Source organism: Artemia sp. Qi Xiang Cuo, chromosome 12 (assembly GCF_049724085.1).
Source record: "Artemia sp. Qi Xiang Cuo chromosome 12, ASM4972408v1, whole genome shotgun sequence".
In the NCBI taxonomy this organism is placed as follows: domain Eukaryota; kingdom Metazoa; phylum Arthropoda; class Branchiopoda; order Anostraca; family Artemiidae; genus Artemia; species Artemia sp. Qi Xiang Cuo.
Window position 1 is genome coordinate 39,816,242 of NC_142805.1, and position 8,699 is coordinate 39,824,940.

Sequence of the window (8,699 nt, forward strand, 5' to 3'; positions counted from 1 at the left end):
TAGATGACATAGTAGGTACAATTCAAAGAAACTGTTCTCGTGCATTTACGCTGTTTATGAGATTATGGAGAACAATAGTTACAAAAATTTTTGCGTGCTGAGACCGGACAGTAAACAATTTTAACATTTCCCGCGACGATTCTTCAATAGATTCAGCTAATTCGTCAATAATCAACCACGAGTTTGCTGCAATACTAGTATACATGTCAAGTTCTTGTATAAATTTTATGCTTGGATCAATCTTCTTTATTTTATCATAGGATTCTTGCCATACACTGTAGCAATAACAGATATTTTTTGGATTTTCTAAAAATATTTTATCACTATTTTGAATGATTTTTGTTAAAAGTGTCGTTTTGCCAGAAATGGATGGTCCGCAAAGAAACGATCTGAAGTGTGTTTTAAATTGATACATACTCTTCCAATGCCAAAATGCAACTAACCTAACCTAATCTCAATCTGCTGAATAAATATTCAAGAAAAGATAGAATAAAGGGTTTCTTTAATTCGCATATATACAACATTTACGACATAAACATTTAAAAAAAACGACGATCGGGTGATCAACGAAAACAGCGGCCGAGCCAGTGACAAGGTAAAATGGGCACTTAAAAATAAACACTTCTAAATTACCATTTTGCGCAATGACTAGATAAAAAGGGTAGTACCGAGCTTGTTTTGGAACAAAAACTAGATATAAAAAAGGCAGTGTTAGGCTGTTGACGGGAAAAACGGCCCCCCTCCCAACAGACGGCCATCCCTCCCCCCCCTCCCACAACTATAGAGCTTTCTCCAGACCGAGTTGCTTCCTATAATTCACACATTCAACTCAATCTGAAGTAAGCTCTATAGATGTGGGAGGGAGGAGGAGGGTCGTCTCTGGAGAGGGGGGGGGGCTTTTTTCCCGTCAACAGCATAACACTGCCTTTTTTAAATCTAGTCGTTTTTCCGTCACAAGCTCGGTACTGCCCTTTTTTATCTAGACATTGTGCAAAGCGGTAATTTTTAAGCGTTTATTTTTAAGTGCCTGTTTTATCTTGTCACCGGCACGGCCGCTGTTATCATTGGTCGCCCGATCGTCGTGTTTTTTAAAATGTTTATGTTGTTAGTGTTGTATATATGCAAATTAAAGCTACCGTTAATTCTATTTCCTCTTGGATATTTATTCAACAGATTGAGGTTAGGTTAGGTTAGTTGCATTTTGGCATTGGAAGAGTATGTGTCAATTTAAAACACCCTTCAGATCGTTTCTTTGCGGACCGTCAATGTCTGGCAAAACGACCCTTTTAACAAAAATCATTCAAAGCCGTGATAAAATGTTTTCATACAATCCGAAAAATATCTATTATTGCTTTAGTATATGGCAAGAATCTTACGATTAAATAAAGAAGATTGATCCAAGCATAAAATTCATACAAGAACTTGACGTGTTTATAGTATTGCACCAAACTCGTGGTTGATTATTGACGATTTAGCTGAATCTATTGAAGAAAGGTCGCGGGAAATGTTACAATTGCTTAATTTCCGGTCTCATCACGAAAAAATTTCTGTAACTATTGTTCTCCATAATCTTTTTCATCAGAGTAAATGCATGAGAACTTTTGCTTGGAGTTGTACCTACTATATCACCCATAGAGTTGTTCTTGATTCAAGTTCTCTTATAACTCTCAATAAACTAGGAGATGTTATTTGAGAGTCAGTTTGTTTTTGGAAGTGGACCAGTCAAAATCGAAAAATGTTTTACACATGTCCATTATGCTTGTAAAATTTGGGCTGCTGCTCATCCTGCGAGAACTGTACTTTTGCTTATGAGTATAATGAAAAGTGTAAATTATGCAATCCGTTTAAATTGCATAGAGGATATTCTGTGAAAATTAAAGACTGTAACTCTTGTCTTGAAGAGATTTGTGACTCTCATAATAGAGGATTTTTATGCTTTAATTGTCACTATGATAAATACGATCAATAGGGAAACACTTATCCTGGCCTGATTGTGAAAAACCCCAAACGTGAGTTCAGTTTATTTTTAAGAGTCCTGGCATCGTCCTGGCTTTAAATTATTTTGGGAAGAAGAACCTGGTCTACGCTTCAATTACTGGAATAATAAAAGAGTCTGTTTTTACGACATCGCTGTGAAGATACTGGATATTATGATTATAAACTTACAGACTTTTATTAGGCTGTTACAGAGAGTGTTTCTTCTTATGAGAATTTTGTATGTGACATTGCTTCAAATAAGCAAATTGAAACACATGAATTTTATCATATGAATCAGAGTAGTATTATTGACTTTACAAAGAGATTTAATAAAAATGAAGTTACCCTATATTGTAGAAAATGTGACCCTGACTTTTCACGTCAAGACGAATACAAATTGAATCTCGACGAGCTACCTGCACTAATCGTTTCGGATGATTACCTATGCGTAGAAGAAGAAATCTAAAGGACAGTGTTTTGTACAAAATGTTATTAATAAACAAATTTACATACATTTTTAAAGAATTTCACTTGTAGGGCATCGAAATTTATATTATAGAGGTAAGAAAGAATATTTTCAACTAGAAAGACATTCAATCGAGGATTGTCACCATAAATCTTGATAAATTTCATGTAAGTATGTCCACGACTTCGAAAAACAAAATATAATAGGGCGTGAAAACCGCAGCTTTTCGTTGATAAATCTTGTACCCACTTCCGATTTCGAATAATAGACTTCCTTCTCTGCTCAAGAAATTTATCGAATTTTATCGAAATTTATATTATAGAGGTAAGAAAAGGGTCCATGTTAAATACATCAATTGTTTGTTCCGAGTTCATGGCACCAAGTCTAATAAAACACTGCTGTCAGGAGTAATTTCCCAAGTAGGGACGCAAAATCCGCTGCAACCGGGGCAATAAATTTTCTAGCCAAGGTTAGTGCAGAGAGAAAAAGCTTAGCAAACCAACTGCCGAGACCCTACCCGGACATTGAAGAACGATTCCTTTAATAGTCCATTCCATGTCCCAACTAGCGTGGTCCAAGAGTAACAACATAGCAATCAATAACAGGACATACAAGCTGAGTTATATTAGCCATTTCACTGAATGGGTCGAAAATGACTTGTAATTATAGCCAAACCATTTGTTACTGCGAGAGGATCACCCAATTTGCTTCTTAATGTTAACTGACAGACCTCCAAATACGAAGTATTGACTGGAACTTAGTGAAGGTGCTTTATATTGTAGTGATGAATCTGGTCTTTAGAGGTTTTTCGTTCAAGAACACGTAGGAGGGGAACATTAGTATTACCAACTCTTGATCTTGCGACAAAGGATGCATATAAAAATGCACAACTGTCCGAAGAGAAGGCGGGCGGGTACTCTGCAAAAATAACACGATTCATGCCACTAGCGCTTCCTGCACTTTTGCCGTTGATTACATTATGTTTAAAACCAAACACCTCACGTAAAATTGCATTGAGAATTGCCCTTTCATTGTCAGTGGGCGAACCAATGTAGATTTTCCCCTCTTCCTTTGAATAATTCAATTGAAAGGCACAATTTTTACGAGCGGAATTTTTTTGTTTATAGCACGACACAATTTGTTCATACTCCCAAACTCCTGATGTGATAATGTGGCAAAGGAGTATTCAAATGGATTCATATTTTCAATCACATATTGATCGCTAACTGTTGGCCAATCATGGGGTTTAATTTTTATATTGCATGTATGATCCTTTCTTAGGATATGATATCTGTTTTAAGAATACAATCGACAAGAGCCACTTCATACCTTCCCTCAAATTTAATGGCCGGGGGAAAGTTTTGTCCAAAAATCCCTCGTTTTATTCAGATCGTCATATAGAGGATCAGAAACATTGGGCATGAATGTCACATAAAAACCTTAAGACATTATGAACGTCTTCAGCGGGTATCCACAAATCAAAATCAGAGTTGTGTCCTAGCCAGCGAACAAGCAACTGTTTCTTGCCCTGGCGTGTACGAGTCCTTAATACCTTTTCAGTTTGATACATTCCACTATTTCGAACTTTTTGTAATTCATACTCATAAAATCTGCCAAGAATCTCTTCATCTTTCATATCACGAAGACGATATGTTATAGGTTTAGTATCTAAGATTTTCGATACTTTAAAAAGTTCAGTAGACCACAAATAATTTCCCTTTTCAAAAACATTTCTGGTAAGATTGATTCGAACAGTTTCACCAACATTGAATTTTTTCTTCCCTGCCTTTTCGTTAGAATGTTGTTCAAGGAAATGTGTACTCTCACTATAATGAACTTCCTGAGAGGTAGTACTGAACAAGGATCGAGGAGGGCGTTGGAAGACTTTTAGGAAAATTTGACGACCTTAAAAAATTATATAAATGCTCGTCAAAGGATTCGACTCTTTTACAGTTTGCAATCAGATCCGATAAAAAATCAATTAAATTGTAAGGCTTGCCATGGATTATAACTTCATTCGTTTTGTCATCAATTTGTTCATTTTTCAGCGAGATACGTCAAGAGTCTTTTACTTTGTTCACGATAGGACTGAGAAAGCAAGTCTACAACACTTGTTAATAACTTTTTCTTTTTCGAAAAAGATCACGATAAAAGATCACGTGATCTTTTTTCGAAAAAGATCACGATTTTTCACGATAAGGTTTATGTTTGTTGACACGACGAAGGGCATTTTGAAACAAAACTAATTTTTTTTTCATCAGCAATTGTTTCATTGTTAAGAAATTTATCAAGATTATCTTCAAAGTGCTATTTGGGTGAAAGAGCAAGTCCAATTAGCGTTAATTTATAGGGCTTAGTCATTTCTAGAGAATAGTGTTTATAAGTCCGGCAATTATCGGTAGTAACACTGAAAAGAAATTGCCACCCGCTTGAACAAGACTTTTTCTTTTACAATTTTGTTTCTTCTTGCAAGATAGAGCACGTACAAGTGATCGATGTTGCCTTGTATGTTGCTTAACACGATCTGACAGCTGAACATTACCCTCCGTTAAATTTAAACAAAGTTCCGACAAGAGATTAATCAATTCTTTGTCAACATCATGCTTGAAATTTTTTTCTAAGTCGCGGTTTTGAATTGGCTAGAACAGAAAATAAATGTCATTGTTCGTGTAGCTTCTTCAATGTCCTGATTCCGACTAATGACCTTTTTTACTATTCACGGGTAGATATACAGTATTTTCAGTGTCAAAAATATCAGTGACTACACGCGGCTTTTCGGATGTGTTTTGATTAAGATCTAATAATATGTAAACATGAGGTTTATTAGTTGCTTGATTGTATGCGGAAAGTAAAATTTAGGTTTGCCAGGATAAATTTGTTTATTGAGAGTTATAAGAGAACTTGAATCAAGAACAACTCTATGGGTGATATAGTAGGTACAACTCCAAGCAAAAGTTCTCATGCATTTACTCTGATGAAAAAGATTATGGAGAACAATAGTTACAGAAATTTTTTCGTGATGAGACCGGAAAATAAGCAATTGTAACATTTCCCGCGACCTTTCTTCAATAGATTCAGCTAAATCGTCAATAATCAACCACGAGTTTGGTGCAATACTATAAACACGTCAAGTTCTTGTATGAATTTTATGCTTGGATTAATCTTCTTTATTTAATCGTAAGATTCTTGCCATATACTATAGCAATAATAGATATTTTTTGATATTCTGAAAATATTTTATCATGGTTTTGAATGATTTTTGTCAAAAGTGTCGTTTTACCGGTCATAGGCGGTCTGCAAAGAAACGACCTGAAGGGTGTTTTAAATTGATACATACTCTTCCAATGCCAAAATGTAACTAACCTAACGTAACCTCAATCTGTTGAATAAATATCCAAGACGAAATAGAATTAACGGTAGCTTTAATTTGCATATATACAACACTAACAACATAAACATTTTAAAAACACGACGATCGGGCGACCAATGATAACAGCGGCCGTGCCGGTGACAAGATAAAACAGGCACTTAAAAATAAACGCTTAAAAATTACCGCTTTGCACAATGTCTAGATAAAAAAGGGCAGTACCGAGCTTGTGACGGAAAAACGACTAGATTTAAAAAGGCAGTGTTATGCTGCTGACGGGAAAAAAGCCCCCCCCTCTCCAGAGACGACCCTCCTCCTCCCTCCCACATCTATAGAGCTTACTTCAGATTGAGTTGAATGTGTGAATTATAGGAAGCAACTCGGTCTGGAGAAAGCTCTATAGGTGTGGGAGGGGGGGGGGGAGGGATGGCCGTCTGTTGGGAGGGGGGCCGTTTTTCCCGTCAACAGCCTAACACTGCCTTTTTTATATCTAGTTTTTGTTCCAAAACAAGCTCGGTACTACCCTTTTTATCTAGTCATTGCGCAAAATGGTAATTTAGAAGTGTTTATTTTTAAGTGCCCATTTTACCTTGTCACTGGCTCGGCCGCTGTTTTCGTTGATCACCCGATCGTCGTTTTTTTAAAATGTTTATTTAGTAAATGTTTTATATATGCGAATTAAAGAAAACCATTATTATATATTTTATTGAATATTTATTCAGCAGATTGAGATTAGGTTAGGTTAGTTGCATTTTGGCATTGGAAGAGTATGTATCAATTTAAAACACACTTCAGATCGTTTCTTTGCGGACCATCCATTTCTGGCAAAACGACACTTTTAACAAAAATCATTCAAAATAGTGATAAAATATTTTTAGAAAATCCAAAAATATCTGTTATTGCTACGATGTTACGAGTTTAAGATAATCAAAGAACGTTTCAGAAGAGATGTTGGTAGATGGGAATTCAAAAACTGCATTGTCTCCGAGAGGAAAGCAATACCATCAGACACTGTCAACTCATAGTCAGTCAATGCATTTGAGAACAATATTGACAATCATTATAGTGCACATCACTGTTATTATTTAATATTTTATATAGAGAGTTAAAAGAAAGTTTTCACACTATATTATAATTATTAACATTATAATACTGCTGGTGAGTGGTAAATATGCCAACGATTTCTGTGGGATTTTTCGTGGTAGTGGGGGGGTGGAGTGGGGGTTAGGTGGCTGGATCTTTCCATGGAGGAAGTTGTCCTGGGGGAAGGGACATTGCTATGAAGGGGCACTGGATTTCCCAGTATTATTTAAAAAACGATCAGAAATTTTTAAAAAAACAAGTTTTCAACTGAAAAATTCTCATCATCAAAAGAAGAAACACACAGAAAGTATTCTATATATGATAGAGATCGCCCCCTTTTCAATGCTTTGTTCTATATACTAAAGTTTTTTTAGTGCTTTCGTAAGCACTATTTATCCTAATTATTAGCCTGGGTTATTACAGGGTCATTCTTAAAGAATTAGAAAAAAATTCAAACTTTAACATAAAGAGCAAGGATTTGGCTAGGGGGTGAACCCTCCCTAATATACGTAATAAAAATTTACAGATATAGAAGTTCGTTACGTAAGTTAATTCGTAAGTTACGTATATTTATAACTAATAAAAACGTTCATAAATAAAATTCAACAACTTGCGAGAAAGAAATTTATTAATTTAAAAACGGTCAGAAATTAAATATAAAAAACAAGTTTTTTTAACTGAAAGTAAGGAGCAACAGCAAAACTTAAAACAAACAGACCTTATGCCTATTATGAAAGGGGCTGCCCCCTCCTTAATGTCGTGATCATTATACGCCCGGTAGACACTGACTCGAAACTAGCAGTTATAAAGAACCAAATACCTGGAGCGATACTATCAATGTGTTACGGCGTGGCTAACTCATGTAATGTATGTTCTAATGTCTGGTTGTTTTCAAATCTAATTGTTGCTCTTTATTTTCAGTTAAAATAAACTTGTTTTTTTTATATTTAATACACAAAAAAATAAATGAATTAGGCAAAAAAATACTAAGGTTAGGCATTTTGGGACTGATGGGGGACTAAAAACTTTATTGAGTCAATGAACTAAATCAAACGTACTAAATAAGGTGAAGCTTTTCTAAAAGGATGAGGGGAGGATTTAAGTAAATAAAAATATACTAAGTGCATGCGGGTTGACGAAAGAATGTACATAAAGAACTGTTTAGTATTCTAAGTACAACATAGTAGGAAGAGCAAGGGGATTTTAAGTGTATTTATAGTTGATGTAACCGAACATGTTTCTTATAGTTCAAAGGTGTGTATTATATATGCAAAGCAAACCGTATACTTCTTTCGAATGCATTAATAAACTTTACCCAAATCATGTCACTTTGCCTAATTGACAAACATGCTACCCAAACAACAGAGGTAGTCATTTAATTTTCCTCGGCCTGATTCAAAGAATATGCTTATATTATAAGGGTGGGAGATGTTGTTAGCATAAACAAAAGAAAAAACTATTAGCACAGTAGTATTGCCCAGCTAGCTCACATGTGCTTTCCCCCTTGGAAGTGAAAATGCTACCCCATGTGCTTTACTTTGCTTACTTATTGTGTGTTTTATTTTACAGGTGCTTGGGTTTAATAAATGATTGCAATCAATTTTTAAGTGGTGTCAGAAATAAAAATCTAAAAATGGATGTCTAAAAGCGTTCAACTAAGTGGGATGCAGAGAATTTGGAAAGTGAGTAAACAAAATTCAAAGATAATTCTATACGTGTTCTAATGTCCTTCAGCACTGAAGACTGAAAAGCTGCAATGTGCTCATCTCCTTCTCTGGGTTGGAGAAAGGGGACGTGAAAAATTCC